This window comes from Pseudorasbora parva, chromosome 17 (assembly GCF_024679245.1).
Source record: "Pseudorasbora parva isolate DD20220531a chromosome 17, ASM2467924v1, whole genome shotgun sequence".
NCBI lineage: Eukaryota > Metazoa > Chordata > Actinopteri > Cypriniformes > Gobionidae > Pseudorasbora > Pseudorasbora parva.
In genome coordinates, this window is record NC_090188.1 from 29,121,812 (window position 1) to 29,142,281 (window position 20,470).

Here is a 20,470-nt window from a genome sequence, read left to right on the forward strand (position 1 = left end):
CTACACTGTGTAACTTTTTTAGTTTATTTTTAGCTAAAAAACTTAGTTCTTTCAAAAATATATATGTGCTCATTAATGTAGATTTACTTCTTTCAAGTAATAAAGTATTCTCGTAAGTTTATAATATGCCATTGAAAATACATACGGGTGAGGGTTTCGAATGCCGCTTAACTGGTGAAACTTTTTCAAGTTCTGATCGAATCTGACCTGTCTCGCTCACTGGTCAGTAAATGTTAACAATTAATGGGGATTTATGAGGCTATGTAAATTGTTGTATTTTAGTTTAATTAAAAAATCAATAGGGGTATTGGCAATCTTTACTGTTGTTTATATAGTTTTTTTGTGAATTGTTGCTGTTGGTGAACCCCTGTGCATGTCAATTCAATTTTCTATTTGCATAGGCAAATATTTAGCAGAATTTTATATATTGCCCTTAACGGTTTAGGTCTTTTCCTATAATAATAAACTACTTGTCACATGTACACACTCTAAAAGCAGTTCCTCTCACATTCTGAGTGCTAATAAGACACATCTGCCACTCATTAACTGCGATGTGTTTGGACCCATATCTAAGCACAGCGTAGCCAGTCATTCAGACTGTGTTTGAAACTGCCCCCTACCCTTAAAAATATGGGCACTATTTCAGTGGTTCCCAAACCTGTCCTGGAGGACCTCCAGCCCTGCACATTTTGTATGTCTCCCTCATCAGATACACCCACTTCAGGTCTTGCCATCTCTAATAATGAGCTGATGAGTTGGATCAGGTGTGTATGATGAGGGAAACATGCAAAATGTGCCGGGTTGGTGGTCCTCCAGAACAGGTTTGGTAACCACTACACTATCTGAAGGGATAGCCATTGTGGTGTCCGATAGCATTGTGCACTCATTCAATCCCATAATGCACTGCAATAATGAGTGTATAGAGGGAATGCACGTGACGTCATCGTCAGCTGGAGCGACTGTGATTACGCCCCCACTGAGTGGCAGAAAGACTGAAGGCAGCACTGGTTTACAGCGTAAATACAGCGAAAACACACAAAACCAGGCCCGGCGCCAGAAGGGGGGTAGGGGGAGGCTTGTCCACGGACCCCATGGATATCACTGTTCCGAGCTTGAGACTGACTTAATAATAGTGTGCAATTTTCTTCCTCAAACCACTGCCAACTGCTGCTGCTTCTGCTTTAAGAGGGAAACGCTGGCCATAACTGCTTGTCTAGGATCTGTAATCCTCTGTAGGAATTTGTAATAATAGCATATTATTAGCGAAAAGGAGCTAGCAAATGACCCAGTGTGTATCTGTATTTTCACTCGTGAAATAATTACATTTCCAATGTGTTTTTGCCTCGGTGAGTAATGTAGCCAATCACAGACATGTTTGTAGGTATCTACAACGCAGTTGGCCAATCACAGGTGTTGAACTTGGAATCCACTCACAGCTCGACTGTTTATCCGGGTGCTGAGTTCAGTAAACACGCGCGTCTCTGTAAAAATAAGAGATTCATTGTATACCAGCTTCACTGCGGAAATCTATGAGATTGCGTTTATTGAATGAGTGACAGCTTTTAGTGATTATAAAGGGAGCCCTCTTTGCACGATGTCTGGGCAATATAATTATTATTTATTTTTTATTAATAGGTCTATAATATATTCAGAATTTGAATAAAACTTTTGTTTTCCATTCGTGACAAGCGGCCACATACACGCTTCAATACACTGACCCATCCACAGTGGATGATCCACTCCACAAGCGGGATTCACTCGAAAAATGTGATGACTGATCAGTTATAAATAATCATCAAAATCAGGCCCATAAAAATGTCGATTCCTGGCTGCATGTCATTATCCATGGATCACTGAATCTGTGGTAAGTTGTAAGGACCACAATATCGAGCCCAACCTTTAGTTTAAATTGATAATTGTTTGCTATACTCGCGTTTTCCTCTAATAGCTGCGGTCACACAGCAGCTCTTCTGCCACTCAGCCCCAGCTGAGGGGGCGTGTTCCGGCGGGAAAGTGACGTTGATGTATTCCCTCTATAGCCAATGCACACTCAGCGCGTAAATAATACCCACAATGCACTGTGAGAGTCGTGACATAATTATACATAATTTCAGCTTACTACTGGAGCTGAGAGTTTGCTGATTCAAGTGATTATTAATCGTTTGAGGCTGTTTGAGTTCAACCCTTTTTGAAAAGCTACATATATGGAAGGTAATCTAAAAGGCAGGAACTTGCAAATGATCGACATAACTTTAAAATCATAAAACAAACAAACAACAAAATGAAAGTAGGAGAACAGGGGGGAAAGTACCATTTTTCAGAAAAACTTAATTTTGAAAGATAATGTTTTAGACAGAGATATATATTTGCTGTGGTCAAAACCTCACAAGTTTGGTCTATCAATAGCAGGTGGTATTTTGTACGAGTGCAGAATGACTACAATATCATTTCACTTTGAACATATATGCACATTGTTACTTTTGACCCCATCAGTTGGGAAGAAAGTAACACACAGGTAGGTCAAAAGTAACCCAACTAGATTGTTTTGTGTTACTCTTGTTTTTATGAAACATACCTGACTCTGACCTTCTTAATATGTAACTGCAAACATATTTTGTCCTTTATCTTTGCAAAAATAATTATTAAAATTACATTTTCAATTAAAAATTTAAGTTTAATGAAATGTTTCAAATATAAACCAACAATACAAACTTGTAGTTGTTTAGAATCTATTGTTTGTTTTTTTTGCAATGTCAATCTATTTGATAATTTTTCTTCAACAGTATGAACAATATGATCAATTAAATTGGCATAATATGCATTATATATATAATAGTGGGACAAAACAACAAGTGTTACTTTCGTCCCGACAGGTTCTGACATTTAAAGACGATTTACTTTTATACTGAAAAACTCTGAAAAGACAAACCTTCAGGATGTGTAAAAGCAATGAATAATCTGTGATCATTACTGTGACGCATGAAATGAAAAACACAACTTGTAATTAGTAAAAAAAAGTACCGCTTCAGTAATTTACTTTTCATACTCGAAAACTGCATTTCGGACCCAACTGTGGGAAACGATGACGAAATCACATGATTTTTGGCAGATCCATCAAGGGTTGCGTGCTGAACGTGCTGTAATAGCTTTGAATGCAAATGTAGTCAGACCTCTGAAAAAATCGATTTGTTACTTTCGTCCCGCGTTACTTTCGCCCCGGTTCTCCCCTAAAGCAGCAGCCCTGAACGAATGGTTGCCACACAAATAAAATATATAAATAACATAAATAGTCTAATGGCTGTGTAACAAGGTTTGTTGATAAAGGAAGAAGGAGGCAGGAACTGGCCTACGATCAAAGTACGATCAAAGTAACATTAATATAATAAAAGAAACAAACAACAAAAGTTAAATGACCGACCCACATGGAGGATTGCCACATAAACACACTGTAAACAGTCCAGGCATGTTCCTCTCTCGTCCTTTACTGTCACCACTCCTCATTCTATCTTTCTGGACTTCCTCCGTGAGATGGTGTAGCATTCAGGCGATGCTCATTAGCATTTGTGCCACCGGCCTCGCTCCATTAGTACTACGGCTCTCGGCCGCACCATGCTTGCCACACTTGCCACACTTGCCACAACAATACAAGTTCTGTCATGAAACTCTAGATGGTGCAGGCTAATAAGTACTTAACTCTTAACCTGCTTGCAATCACACAATAGGGCACAGATGATTGGTTCCTGCTGTATCAGTAACCAATGTTTTTGCATGCTCAACAGTCAAATACTTTTGTTAGTATTTGCTGTAGCAGTGCAGACTGCAGCACACTTTTAGAAACCCTCCACCTTCCCCAGCTCCACCTGGATAGATCTCCTACTGGTAATACATTATTTACTGGTGGTACACTATTTAGTACAGCCTCAGCATGTCTAACTTGCTCACAGCATCGTGTTGTGTATTAGAAGTAGCGAGAGAGAGAGAGAGAGAGAGAGAGAGAGAGAGAGAGAGAGAGAGAGAGAGAGAGAGAGAGAGAGAGAGAGAGAGAGAGAGAGAGAGAGAGAGAGAGAGAGAGATCCGACAGTCCGACAGTCATGCCAGTAAAGCTGAATTGAATTGAATTGAATGAATTGAAATTGAATTGAGAGAGAGAGAGAGAGAGAGAGAGAGAGAGAGAGAGAGAGAGAGAGAGAGAGAGACAGACTTTAGAAATAGAAGAGAGCAAAGAAGAGAAAAGCCAAAGAGCAGGCCCCAGGAAAAGAGAGAGTCCGAGAATAACAGGGCAAGAGTTGCAATATTCTTTTATCCCTTTCTTGACCATGTGACTGAAACCCAAATGTAAGACATTCAAAACTGACCAATCAGATCATTTCAACTTCCCCACTGTACTAAAGGTGGCCTTTAGTACAAATTTTGGCCTACAGGCCTTGAGGATTATCACCACCTCTTCTTCTTTATCTTTACAAATTCCAAATGTTCCTTGTGGGGGTTGAAACAGTAAATCAAATAACTTTGATGGGGACACTATACCGTGTCAAAAAAAAAGAAAAAAAGAAAAGAAAAAAGCACCGTCCTTTAGATGAGACTTTAAACCGAGATCCTGACTCTCTGTAGTCATTAAAAATCCCAGGATGTCCTTCAAAAAAGAGTAGGGGAGTAACCTTGGTATTCTGGCCAAATGTTTTAATTTGCCCATTGGCCTCTGTCCATCATCATGCGCTCCTAATAATCTCCATATATATATATATATTAGCTTTATCACTCTCCTCTCCACCAATAAGTTGGTGTGTGGTGGACATTCTGGCACAATTGGCGGCTATAACATCATACAGGTGGATGTTGCACATTGGTGGTGGTTGAGAAGATTCCCCACTTCCATGTTAAGCAGTTTAAGTAAAAAAAATAAAAAATTAAATAAAAAAATAAAAATAAAGAACTATATACAGTAAATGTAACAAATGTATATTCTTTATTTTGTTACAAAAACAGTGCTAGTGCCTTGGTGCCATATTCAAAAACATGGAAGTGCCATAGTTTGCTGTTTTTTTTCCTGTGTTAAGGTCCACATTTTGTGGAAGCAGGAAAATGTCAGTTCCCTTTAATACATTTCATAGGGAGAGATTATAATTTCTGGCCATATTTGTTATTTTTTCAGAAGTAATCATCTGGGAATATAGAACAGGCATAAAACTGAGCATGCAAACATCATGTTAAAATGGGGAGATTTTTTTTTTTTTTTTTTTTTTTTTTTACAATTATATCTGGTAATTTTCTACCAGTATTTTTACAAAAATATCTTATAATATTCAGCACTATTATTTTCTTATGTTAAGAGAATATATAATTTAATGAGTGATTTAAAAATGACATTCAAACTTCCAGTCTGACTTTTAAAATTCTCTTATGAATAATCACTTAACAAATGTTTCCGGGAAGACAAATGAAGTAGCTGTGACAATCAAAATGCATGGCGAGAACTTCTCCTTGATTATTGCTTCTGCTTGCTGTGAGATTTCATTTTATTAGCACTTCTAATATTCTTGTGAAAACTCTCAGTTTATCAAGACTGACATGTCCAGAATGTAATGGGATTTGCCTAAATTTTAGTCTCTTTAAAATCTCCTTCATCTGTGTCTGCTCCTTTGAACAATCACCTTCATGCTACCTTAAGCCTAGCAATGACTGAATCAATAAAATGAAAATTGATTAACTGAGGTCATGTCCTAATAAAAAAAAAGTCTCTATAGAGGTCCTTCTAAAAAAATTAGCATATTGTGATAAAAGTTCATTATTTTCCATAATGTAATGATAAAAATTAAACTTTCATATATTTTAGATTCATTGCACACAAACTGAAATATTTCAGGTCTTTTATTGTTTTAATACTGCTGATTTTGGCATACAGCTCATGAAAACCCCAAATTCCAAAAAATCTCAAAAAATTAGCATATTTCATCCGACCAATAAAAGAAAAGTGTTTTTAATACAAAAAGAGTCAACCTTCAAATAATTATGTTCAGTTATGCACTCAATACTTGGTGGGGAATCCTTTTGCAGAAATGACTGCTTCAATGCGGCGTGGCATGGAGGCGATCAGCCTGTGGCACTGCTGAGGTGTTATGGAGGCCCAGGATGCTTCGATAGCGGCCTTAAGCTCATCCAGAGTGTTGGGTCTTGCGTCTCTCAACTTTCTCTTCACAATATCCCACAGATTCTCTATGGGGTTCAGGTCAGGAGAGTTGGCAGGCCAATTGAGCACAGTAATACCATGGTCAATAAACCATTTACCAGTGGTTTTGGCACTATGAGCAGGTGCCAGGTCGAAATCTTCATCTCCATAAAGCTTTTCAGCAGATGGAAGCATGAAGTGCTCCAGGGGTTAATGACATCAATTTCCTTTTTGGGTGAACTAACCCTTTAAAGTTGTCATGAACTGGCTTTTTAATTTTTTTTATACTGTTGTCTGAGGTCAACTAATGATGTTTGTGTGGTTTTTATCACATGTACAAGTATTCACAGCCTTTGCTCAATACTGTGTTGAAGCAGCTCAGCTCTAGGAAGAGTCCTGGTGGTTCCAAACTTCTTTCATTTATGGATGATGGAGGCCACTATGCTCATTTGGGACCTTCAATGCTGCAGAAATGTTTCTGTACCCTTCCCCAGATCTGAGCCTCTATATAGTCCTGTCTCAGAGGTTACAAACCATGGACTTTATGCCTTGGTTTGTGCTCTGACATGCACTGTTAACTATAGGACCTTATATAGACAGGTGTGTGCCTTTCCAAATCATGTCCAATCAAATGAATTTACCACAGGTGGATACCAATCAAGTTGTAGAAACATCTCAAGGATGATCAGAGGAAAAAGGATGCACCTGAGCTCATTTTTTTTTGTCATGGCAAAGGCTGTGAATACTAATGTACATGTGATTTGCACAGATTTCATAGGCACGTAAGCATCAAGAAAGGACAATGGACCATTGGAAGAAGGTGGCCTGGTCTGATGAATCATGTTTTCTTTTACATCACGTGGATGGCAGGGTACATGTACGTCGCTTATCTGGGCAAAGTTCTGCTGGGAAACCTTGGGTCCTGCCATCCATGTGGATGTTACTTTGACACGTACCACCTACCTAAGCATTGTTGCAACATGCACACCCTTTCCTTTCAGCAGGATAATGTTCTCTGCCACAAAGCAAAAATGGTTCAGGAATGGTTTAAGGAGCACAACAATGAATTTGAGGTGTTGACTTGGCCTCCAAAATCCCCAGATCTCAATCCAATCGAGCATTTGTGGGATGTGCTGAACAAACAAGTCCAATCTATGGAGGCCCCACCTATCAACGTCCTGTAAGAGGAAACACTGGAACTACCAAGGCGGTCATTTTTACCATTTTTAAAGTTTGCAATGTAACAAATTTGTTGAAATAAAACCCATATATTAACATGCCTTTTCCTAAATGTGTGTATATTTTGTTGTAATATTGCTATGTCATTAAAATTATAAAAGACAAATTTGTTCTGAGTATTTAGAATGGCCATAATGGTCAAATTGTGAAGATGTACTGTAAAAAAATATAGTTGGTTTAACTTATAAGTAACCTGGCTGCCTTAAATTTTGAAGTTTATTGAAATTTAAAATATGAGTTCATACAATAAAGGAAATTGGTTTAATAAATAGAAACTCAAAATGTTATTGTATCTGAACCTTATAAAAAATTGTATAAATCAAAAATAGCACAATTTGGCATGTTTCACTGTGTCATCAAAAATAAAACACATGCAATTACCCAATATGCTTACAAAATCTTTTAATAATATTTGAATAAATGTTGATGATTCTCAAAAAAATTAATTGTATTAACTTTATTTTATTTTTTATTTCAATGAACTCAAAATGTTAAGGCAACCAGGTTAACTTTATATATATATATATATATATATATATATATATATATATATATATATATATATATATATATATATATATATATATATATATATATATATATATATATATTTTTTTTTTTTTTTACAGTGTGGCGATCACTGATGTCTATCAACTTTCTAGTTATTTTTATATGCTATTGCTAAGATAAAACGTAACTAACTTTACCTTTGAAATGTTAGCAAGAAAGAAATTGTCTGTCACAGAGGTTTTAGCCTTGCTCCAGAGCATTGATGAATTTGGTGGTTACAGGATATTTTTTAAATTTGTGTGATTCAAACATTTCCAATAACGCCAGAGCGTTGTAAAGTCCAAAAGTTAAAATGTATTGAAAAAAAAGATCTAATAATTTCCATAATTCAGAACATATTTTATCTAATTAAATATGGTTCTTCAATCCATATTGGCTGGCATTTAAACTGGTAAAAAAACACTGCAGTGAAAAGCCTTGCTCTCCCGCTGACACACACTAATAGCTCTTGCAAAATTATACATTATAAAAAAAGATATATTGATATTTATAATGTTATATTATAAATAAAGATATGACTTGATATATAGACCAATCTGTCATGGGGTACAGTAAGATCTCTTGTCATTGTAAACAAGTTGATGCCCATTTTAGGCATCAAGAGCTGAACAACTCGGTCTGCAACTGGACTTACTAACAAGCAGACCTGTGAAGAACAGCAAATTAGCAACTGCACTGACTGTGAACACTGGGTACCCCAAGCGCTCCAGAAAGTATTCCCTGCTCACACATGACGGTTCAACCAATTATAGCAGTAACTGCATAATTACATCACGTATTTATGTTTACTGTGATTGGACTAACAACTGAAAATAATCAAGCTCCATACAGAGTCAATGTGAAGGTTTTGATTGAATGTGGGCTCAGCAGCAACCTGTCCCTGAATGACAATAAATACTAGAGAACGCATGCATAGGCCTACTTAACAAAATATATTTTCTTTAAAGTGACATAATATGTGCTGCCCAAAGCTAAATCCTTTTCTTTTTGAGGGCTCTTAAAATCATATTGCTTCTTTATTGTATTGTGTTTTATTGTATTGTGTACAATAGTTTCTTTTGTACGTCTCTTTTGGTTATATAGATTACATATGTGATTTACACAGATTATTTGAAAACAGTCCACAAACCCAGTGAATGCAATTCCAGTGAGCACACAAAAGAGAGAACATAGGCAGGGTTTGATGTGGAAAGCCAGTCAGTGGACCAGCACAGCCGACAGGCATCAATTTGTTTCTCGATGTGATTACAAGCTCTACTGCACATTTGGGGCCACCTCAAAGAATTAAACATCTTGAAATATATCTGAGATTCATGCATGAATGAATGAAACGGGTAAATTGACACGTAAACTGTGTCAAATTGGGCAATTCGGTGATTGGGCAATTAATTTAATGAAACTCATTTTATTCCTCTGTGAAACAGCATCTCCGGGTTTATGATGTAAATATTTGTTTTGACCAAATTGACATTACGTATTCTATTTGATCATGTTATTTGCAGTCATGTTCACATTTGTTTGTTTATTGGAGCGCTGGGATAAACAACATTTCTGATTGCAAGCGCTCCTTTAACCAGTATAGGGGGAGGGTTTCGTTTTACAGAGCATGTAAAAAATAAATAACTTTATTTCTAGGGCACTTGGCAATGCTCTGCTTTAGTACTATGGGTTTTCCTTCAGTTTTAGGCTAGATTAACGAGTTGCCCTTTTGCTTTGAACGTTACCCATATTTCTAATCCCTGCAGCATGGGGAATCTTCATTAGAGAGAGAAATACTGACCTTCAAGTGTCTTTATGAGAATGTATAGCAGTGTAAAGTAAACATTTATCCATGTGACTCCTCAAACTAGCATCATCATTTGGACCTTAAAACGCCTCTTACCACCTTTTTCATCATATCAGAGTTCAGGTACCGTAGCTCTGCTAGAATAGAGGCAGATGCTAAATGTCAGGCATACAAGAAAATTGGTTCGCAACAGTGTTGGAGTGTAATTGGTCTCAGCCTCAGACACCATGCGCATGGACCGCCTTCACGTTTTGCTAAAATGCCTGATTCACATGGCACACAAAAATAGAAACATTTTCAAGAAGTCTGATTAACTACTGGTTTTCTCGAAGCCTGTTGTGAGGCGATCTTTAATGGTCCACCAGGAAAAAATGGTCCACCGTTTTTAAAGTTCTGATCAAGGGGGTAATCTAGCGCTCGGAAAGCGTTCCAACCATAGGGGCTGCCATTGCTAACCAAGCCATCACCTGCTGTTAGCATCCCATTGACTCCTATTCATTTTTGAGTCACTTTGACAGTGAATAACTTTACATCTGAGGCGTTTAAAGACTCCATTTGTCTATTGTTTATTTCTAAAGAAACACGACAATGCATAAAAGGCTCCATTACCTTGTCGCCCCGCAGAAGCTGTTTTTGTAAAAATAGGCTAACGATTGCGTCATAACCAACGCGACTGTGTCGCACAGTTGAGAAATTACCGTATAGACCCGAGGAGACGCTCGCAGGCAATCTTTTACTGTCTATGAGACAGTCGGGGGGACGTGGAGACATAAAGTCTGATAAAGTCAAGGGAGAAGAATGGGGAGAAGCCCATAGTGAGCCAAAAGCAACGGGAGAACATATTTAAACAACGTGATTCACATTTCACTTTCCACAACTACTAGAAGACCTACAGCTGTCCGACAGGTTGCTCAGTCTGAGCCTGCGCAGTTCGCCTAGCCATCAGGAAGTGAGTGCTCCTTTACTGACCTCACTTTCCGCCATTGAAGTCAATGGGATAGCTCTGTCCATTTCTTTTACTGTCTATGGTTCTGATACTGCAGCAATTAAAGCAAAAAAAAAAAAAAAACTGGATTAAAAAAAAGGTTTTATGAAGTTCATTGCATAGGAATGTCAAGGCATTTTTTTTGAGAAACTTAGTTGATTTTCATAGAGACGTGTTCTCGTGTTTACCAATGGGATATGGGGAAAGTATTATTTTCCGCGCTCGGCCAATCCTTTGGATTCCCAAGTGATCCAAATTTATTAGTTGTGTGTCTCCTCTCACTGTCTAAAATGGGAGATCAGGTAAAGTACTTTATTGAGAAGGGAATATCTGCAGCATATGTAAACATAAAAGTAAAGACTCTTATAGCACATGGGTCTGTTATTGTTATTGAACATGCCTCTAAATGTGATGTTGAACTGTGATTGGGCAGTCCTTGGCCAATGGCAGTGGCTATATAAGTTCAAATGGTAAATGCTGCGTAGTGCGTTCAAACACCTTTACATATTGCCTCACATTCCCCCATTTATTCACTGATGGCGGTGTCAGCCAAGCAAGGCGCCATTCAGCTCATCGGGAGCAGCTGGGGTTAGGTGTCTTGCTCATGGACACCTCAACCTGGTGGAACCGGGGATGGAACCACCAACCTTCCGGTTTAAAGACCCCCTACATGAACCACTGAGCCCCTGCCACCAAGTTATGTCATAAAAAGAGTGTATTTACGAGTTGAAAGGAAGCTTTTGATTTTCTTTAAGCCCAGAATTTACATGTTTACTATACACTGTAAACCTTAATGCTCAAAATAATAGATTTTATGAGTATATTGAACCTTCTTTTGAGTTCACAAAACTGACAAATTTGAAGTAATCTGAATTGTTTCACTGAATTGTTTCATGGGCTCTGCCTTCGCCTTCATGCAGGATATGCAGAGTCCGTACCCTCTGATTGCGAGCTACGGACGGGTCCTATGCCAAAGTACTTTATCGCTTGCTGGGTTGTTAATAAATGGATAATTGTCACAGCATTTATTCTCCCGAGTCTTTCTGGCAGAAATGCTAAAAATACGTGTCATTAAAGTTTTTTTTTTTTTTTTGATCTTAATTTGAGAACAGGTATGTTGAATTTTCTGCAGCACAATGAATGCAGTACTCATTAAACAATTGCTATGTGATGCTAATGCTATCAAAGGATTGTTACCAAATAATATTGTAGCTTTTATTAAATTAGCTAGATAAAGCTAGCCAAGTTTCCACTACTAAAATGTATAAGTTGATATTACAAGATAATTTGAAGTGAAATGTATGAGTTTTAAGTTAGCTAGCTTAAATATTTTGAGTTAAGAGCAAATCAAATGTAGCCTAGAAAATTTAATTTGCCCACAAGTGTCGGCACTCTCAATACCATTCTGAGCTGTGTTCCTCAAAATCTGGACAGCCCAATCACATAATGTATAGAGTCGGCGGGCCATAATGACGACGGCCGAGTTGCGTTTGCATGCTTTTAGTTAACACAGAAACTGGCGAACGGCGGCGGTCTTTCGAATCAGCTTTGACCGCGACTCTGGAAGACTTGGAGTTAAGCTTTTCTCTGAGAAAAGAACAAAGAGCGGGAAGATGTGTTCGTAGTTAAGCCGACCGGATACGGCGAATGTTTAATCAGTCAGCGAGCTCTGTTTCACCTTCGTTGCTCTGGTTGGTGTAGCGCTATCCTATCGCGTGCAGATGGAGTTTGAGAGACAACCGTTTATCCCGCCCCTCGGATTGAGCCCCGTCTATGGTGAGTTTCCAGACCAAACATCTTGATGTGGGTCTGGCTTGTCAGGCTAAATCAAATGCACATAATCTAAACAAAGTTTGATGTAACTAATTGCCTCATTTTTTTTTAGTTTTGCCAACTTATTCTGGTTAGTATAGAGATAAGAGAAGGTAGACCACCACCACAACCTTATTCTGACAAAAGTGATGTAATTGTACCTGATGTCGTAAACACAACTTCCAGCTTCATAAATACAAACTTCTTAAGAGGACTTGAATTTACCAATAGAGCCCAGACCTTATGTTGAGGTAATATTTAAATGTTTGCTTTAAATCTCTACTTAGATAATTTTACAAAATTAAAATGACTATTTAATATTTAGTTTCTAAAATCACCTTTTCTACTATATTATAAATTATGGTGGTAAGCTTAATTAGTTACATTTATCTGGCCAAATATAATGCTGTTACACTAATTGAGATCCCATGACATTTAATTTAATCTCCTATATTTTATGTTGAAAACAGTGATTATTTGCTTACAGTGTTAATTAATGCAAAACATGTTCGGGTATCTGAGATTGTATTCAAATGTTCATTATCTCTTAAAACCACAGAGATACATATTCTGGCAAAACAAGGCAAGAATGCATCCATCAGGGATACTTAGAAACACAAGCCTATTATCTGCCATAGTTTTTATACATTTAATTAAGAAAATAACACATTAGCTTGTGAGTTGTATAGTGCCATCAGCGGTAATGCCAATCCTTTTGAGAGATTTTAATAAATCAAACGGTCAATCTTTCAGTCAATCAAGTTGGCCTGAATCATTTCAGAATCTTTTTTTTTTTCACGTCTTTTCAGTTGATGGCAGGTGACATCTGGGAGTTTCTGGCTGCTGCATTATGTATTTAATTAATAATAATAAAATCAACATGTAAATGAGCTGACTCGGATATTAGAAGGCCGGCAATCCTACAGAGAGTGATACTAATCAGACTTCATCAGTTGTTTAATTTTCTCACCACACTATTTCTTATTAGTTTGAAAATGTTAAAACCACATTAACGTTTATCGCTGTGCATCCAGGCAATTAATGTATGCTGACATGAAATGCTGAGGAACCGCGATAAACCAGTACAATTACCCATAATATCAGTGACTATCATGATGCTTCGAAAGACACTGTCATCTTGCTTTAAAATTCATAAGGCAGAGTGATTTCATCCCTGAACCTCCTACTCACATGAAAAAGATTGTGGACAATTTAATGTTCTTGAAACACTTACTGCATATTGCTCATAATGGCCGAGGGAATCTGAATGCAGAACACAGTTACTCAGAATTGTCCTTCCTGGAAAATTATGATTGATCTAATTGTCTTGCATTGTAATGTGCGATAAACCCATAAAAGATTTTGCAGTTACATCCCAGCAATAAAATGATCAGTGTGAACAATTTCCCCACTGAACAGAGATTGTGAGATATTACAATCTCTTTTGACCCTTTTATTGCACCTTGTAATTAGCACAATGCTAATTATATTGTCAACATGTGATGATTCATTAGCATAAGGTTAACAATAGAATTGCTTGGCGTTACTATTAATGCTAATAAGATTACTTCTTTGTGGCATGATCTGTGTTTATGAATGTGGCATGCAGCGAGGCGGAGGGACCTGAGCTCCTCCGTGAGACACGAGGCCGGTGCGGCGTGCATCTGGCGTTCATTTTCACTCACTGAGAGAGGACCAGGCCTGGATTTTATGTTGTATTTTATTTACGTTTTGTAATGTGTGTGCGCAGCATCCGTCCATGAGAGGCTGTCTGCATTTTTACTTTCAGTTTATTTGTTTATTGATTAAAGTATTTTAAATGTTCTTTCTTCCCGTATCAACATACTTTGTTACAATGAAAGAATGAAATAACCATCTGTCTCAATGCAGACCTGCTTAAGTATTTTATCCTTTTTTGTGGACAGATCATGATCACCTGGGACTTGTATCAGACAAATTCTCGTTTCATAATTGCTGAGAAAAGCTGCTAAATTTAAGATGCTTTTATATTACTGTGGCAGATGCAAGCATTGAAAGCACATTTCAAAAGTGGTTTTAAAAATAAATATATTGTTTGTTTTATTTCCATCGAAAAGCTGGCATACTGTTGCTCACAGGCACTCTTTTTATATCACCAAAATGCCTGACAGTGTGTAGACATTATGTGTGTTTTTTGAAAGACAACTTTCTTTTATACTGTTTTTTTACTTTTATTTCCATATAACTGAACATAAGCCTCTCACTGCATGGGCTACAGTTCACAGCAATTAATTTCGCAATCAAGGCTTTGCATTTCCAACTCAGGACCCACCTCAAGCAAAATTTGGCTTTGAGGACTCAGTCCAAAGTGCTAGGCCATTAGAAAAGATGGTTGAATCATTTAAAGGTGCCATAGAATGATTTGAAACAATATGTTAAATTGTTGACTCTGATATCTACATAGAGGGTATGTGGGTTATTTAAGGGAAAAAAAAATGTCCAGATACAGTTTTACAGGTCCATTTACAACCCTTTAAATTGTCCCTAGGATTTAACGCTCTGTTTTTGCCTTATTTGGAAGAGTCATGAATATTAATGTTGAGCTCTGCTCTGATTGGCGGTGAGCGAAGCTTGCTTGAAATGGGCCTGTAATACTCGTATTTGTCTGTCTCAATGAATCCGTGCTTACCGAGTATTTATGCATGGGTTCTTGGCTATTTCTGTATCTGTCGTGCCCACTGGATAGAGGAGTCATACCAAGACTTCTGTGCTCAGAACTCAGTGTTTATTTTAACAATCTTTCTGCTGTGCCTCTACATCGTAGTAACCACCCGATTACCTCGTGCGTTGCTTCTCTCATCTCTCCCGCACTTCCCCTCCTACACCTTTTCTCCCTCTCGCGATATCTCGCGTACAATCTAACTTTATTTAAACTTTTCAATTTCACTTCTTACATAATACTCCCCTTCCTATAAGAAATGTCCTCATTTCTTACGGATGTAGACAAAAACCCCCATTAGAGAACAGTGATAACGGTGCATGTCACCAAAATTGCACAGATTTTTCTTCTTCTGCATAACCATGAAAACAATGAACCCATTATACTATGCATGCTTGTATAATGACAGAAAGTCACATTAGTACATTCAAAGTACACCTTAGTACAATTGGAAGTCTTTTAAGTAAGCCGGCATCCGACGTGACCTTGAATGTGTATGTGGTGTAGATGACTGTGTGACAGGAGTCATTGGGACACCAGTGGGTATTTCCACTCTCATTGAAGCTGGCAGTTGGGGGGGCTGTCCCAAAGATGGTGCGGGGCAAATGACTCTTGCACTGTCCGTTGAAACATCCGGTAAAGGACCATACTGCGGCAAAGGTTGGTGTGCTGGTGACAAAAGTGGCATGGGAGGGCCAGTGGGAGGTTCTGGGGTCACTGGTGTAACATGAGGTGGGATGAGGCCTGATAGCGTATTCAGAGTGTTTGGTTTGGTTAACTGAGGTGTGGGGGGTGTGAGTGTTTGTGAGTTATCAGTGATGTATGGCTTCATGCGGTTATAGTGAATGACTTTGGTTTTAGCATGTGGTTTGGAAGCATCACGAACTGCAAAATCCACGGGGATCAAACTATGAGGGGGTGCTATTGAATGCAAAACCTCATAAGGACCCACCCAGCGAGGGCACAGTTTATTATGCCTGTTGGCTGGGTCATCAATGAGTACCAAGTCACCCACCTTGTATGGGACGCGAAAGGATTCATCCGTCTGAACTGACCAAGTGAATGCAACACCCTTGTGAGTCAACCGGTGTAAGGGTTCTGCTGTATGAGCAAAGTTCCTGATAAACCGCCGGTAATACGAACATAAGCCTAAGAAAGCCCTGACCTGCGTGGCGGACGTTGGAATTGGCCATGTCTTAACCTTCTCGATATTTGATGGGTCCGGTTCGACTCCGGTCCCTGGAGACACGATGGCCCAAAAATGTAACCGAGGGGCATGCCAGATGGCATTTAGACGGCTTAAAGGACAACTCCGGTGAGAAATGAACCTAGGGGTAATTAACAGATGGTTACAGAGTAGATCATTCTCTGGTATGCGTTTTCATGGAAATATCGAATGTAAAGAGTTTTATCTTTAAAAACAGATTAGCTTATAACACTAGTCTATGGGGCACAGAGTAGTGAAATTAAATCGCTAGTTAATACCACTAACAAGGCTAAAAATAGCCTCACACTAACACAGTAGCATAATGAGGGTCCCTACATGCAAACCGAAGCATTGAGAACTTTGTAAGAGTACAAACAGTTTAATAAGAAGACAGTTTATAGACATAGTGCATTACGCGTTCACGGACAGCCGCCATCTTGGAAAACAGTCTCGACTCATCGAGCGACGAGAGCTCTGCTAAGTGATGAACTGTGACTTGGAATCTCATATGGTCCGTTGTTTCCGGAAGAAAACACTGAACACAACAGAGAAAATAAATAAATAAATAAATAAATGTCCATGTTATTACATTTCACAAACTTAATTCCTATCGACCAGCTCACTTAGAACAGCTCGTAGATCGATTCATCGAGACTGTTTTTCGAGATGGTGCCTGTCCGTGAACGCGTAAGGCACTATGTTTACAACGTATCTTCTTATTAAACTGTTTGTACTCTTACAAAGTTCTCAATGCTTCGGTTTGCATGTAGGGACCCTCATTATGCTACCGTGTTAGTGTGAGGCTATTTTGAGCCTTGTTAGTGGTATTAACTAGCGATTTAATTTTACCACCCTGTGTCTACCCTGTGCCCCATAGACAAGCATTATAAGCTAATCTGTTTTTAAAGATAAAACTCTTTACATTCGATTTTCAAGAAAACGCATCCCAGAGAACAATCTACTCCATCTGTTAATTACCCCTAGGTTAATTTCTCACCGGAGTTGTCCTTTAAGTTTAAGTCCGGCTGAACGGAAGCGTTTAAAGACGTCGCGCAAGTGGTTCAAATGTTGTGCAAAGTCCGCGCTGTAAATGATTATATCATCTAGATAGATCAAGCAAATGCCCCAATGAAGACCGCGGAGCACCAACTCCATTAAGCGCTGGAAGCTAGGTGGTGCATTTGATATACCCATGGGCATCATGCGGAATTGATAAAGCCCTGCGCCTGTCGAGAACGCTGTTTTTTCTTTGTCTGCTGGGTTAAGCGGTATTTGCCAATAACCAGCAGTCAAATCAATTGTACTGAACAGTTGAGCTCCAGACAGCCTATCTAGCGTGTCGTCAACCCGAGGAAAAGAGGGTGCGAGTCCTTAATCGTGACCGCATTAAGTCTTCGGTAGTCCACACAAAACCGGTGTGTACCATCTTTCTTTCAAACGAGCACAACCGGGGCCGACCATGGGCTCTGTGACTCCTCAATGACACCACGCTCCAAAAGCCTAGACATCTCTTGTTGTAGAATGTTTTGTGTCGCTGGTGATGTGCGATATGGACGCAGTTTGATTGGCGCGGCATCTCCTGTGTTAATGGTGTGTGTGACTAAATCTGTCTTTCCGTAGTTATGTGGATGCAAACTAAAAATGTCGGAAAATTCTGTCAGCAAATTCCTGAGCAACGACTGCTGGTCTGCGTTTAAGCAAGTTCCCTCTAAAAGCATGTCTTGAACAGTGTGTGTGTCGTCAGTTGAGGTGGGTACAGCTGAAACTAGGACGTATTCGTCTTGTGGTTTGCCCGTTATGGAGAAACACTGGCCCACAGGACATCCCGCCTCTAAAGAGACCGGTTGGGTTGTCGGGTTAACAACTCTAACAATGCCCCTACCGTTTTGAATCGATGTTAGAGTGCGTGCGATGCCTAAGGACACAGCCTGGGGAGACTGAGGCTCTAAAATACCCACATATGAGTCTGTGAAGGGGTTTGCTACAGCGCCGTCTTTGATAGAAACTGAGATAGTCATTTCTGACATTGGCGGCACTGTTACCTGTGCGATAGTGATCGCTGCACTTTGTACTGGAATGAATGACTGTGGCAGTGAGAGAAATACTGTAGTGTCATTCAATCGTAGCTGTTTGTGTGGTATGTCAACCGTAACTGCGTGTTTGACCATGAAATCCCATCCGATAAGCACTGGATGGGTTGCTGTTCGGTGTTACATGAAAAATGTGAGAAAATGTGGCGTCCCCAATATGCACAGGGGCTGTTACAGAGCCAAGTATGTCTAATGGTTGTCCTGTGACTGAGGAGGCCAACACGAACGACTTACTAATAGGTTGAGATGCCAAGGCTGGGATCGATCTACGACAGTCGTCGGTAATGAGGGATAAACCCGAACCGGTGTCGACTAGAGTGTAGATTTCGGTGCCAGCCAGTGTAACTTGAATGAATGGTGTAGGTGGGGTGGATGTATAGTGAATATCATCAGAGTGGACCACTGAGTGTGCTGCAGCTGAGATTTGGTCCCCAATGACAGCTTCTACTCGTTTCCCTGATGTGGCGAAGGAGGGGCTGTATCTCTTTTGACTGGAGAGAAATGTACATGACGGGTAGGGGATGTGTGAGAACGTGGTGGTTGTTTGTAGTGTGGGGGTGGTGATGGTGAGCTGTGGGTGCGATAATTAAAATGTCTGTACTGTGAGTTTGGGGAGGGCGAGCGAGTGGCGTAAAGGTCTGTCATCATGGACAAAATGGGGTCGACGCTGTCTTGAAGGGGAGCGGTCTGCTCCAGGGTCTGTGTAGCCTTGTCTGTGGGTATGTGACTCACCACACAGTGGTGTGGGGGAATAGCTGTGATGTCTCCGATGACGGGGGTCTTCGTAAGATGCAGCGTGATCATGAGTAGAGTGGCGGCGTTGCGAGGAGCTGTAGTCATCATAGGGTTGTTGCTGTCGTTCTCTCTGTAGGTGCTGTGCTGGGCGGCGGCAGTCCTGACAATAATGGTGATGGCTGTCCCACTCAGGCTGGTGAATCCGTGGCATCATATTGTAGTCACCAGCTGCACAGGCGTGTGTAGTTTCTGTCACCTTGTGTTGTAGGTTGGTGATCTGTTGTGAGAGTAAATCCAGACGCTCGTCAGTCCGTCGTTGGTGGGACTGGCGTAAAGTATGCAGGTCCATCCGAAGGTCAGCAATAGCCGACGCCAGATCTGCGACGGCCGCTGGTGTCGCTGTGGCAGATGAGGGTTGCTGATGCACAGTCACTGGCATGATAGCTGTTGGATTGGCTATGCTGATGGCCAACTGTGCACGTTCACATTGACTGGCTATTTTTAAAGCATTGTCCAAAGTCACTGCTCCATGCTCATGTATTTTCAATTGCAGTGCAGGATCTAAACCAGTAACAAATCTACAAAAATCTCACAATTCCGAGCAGTGACGTCATACTGAGAAAAAGCATCCGTCACTAAGTTGGTGAGCTCAGCTGCATAAACTTCGAGAGGCTCTTGAGGTTTACGGGGGCGAGCATTCAAATGCGTTTGGAATGTGGCTAAAAATGTTGCACGTCCAAAAACAGCACCTAAACTGGCCTTAGTCAGATCATCAATTTGATCTCTTTTTGGACTCATCAATTTGAGTCCGCTTCAATTTGAGCAGGGGAGAGAGACTGCCAATATGCAAATGCAGGTCCCGTGAGCTTGGCAGGGAGAAGTTTAGCTTTATCTGGTGGTATGGCAGAAACATTAAGTGCAACTTCAAATCTCTGTATCCACGAGCCGAATGGTTCAGCGTTATCGCCCGAAAAGGGAGCAGGAAGATCAATTCTGAAGGGCACATGCGAATTTGTACCAGCCATAGCGTTATGTGGTTGTGGCAGCTCCACGATATTCTCATCATCCGCCATTTCGTGAGCGAGCAACGGCGAGAGGTAAAAACAAACAGCAAAAAAACAAAACAAAAATTTGCACGTAATCCAAACTTGCAAAAATATAGCACAAAAAATACTATCATGG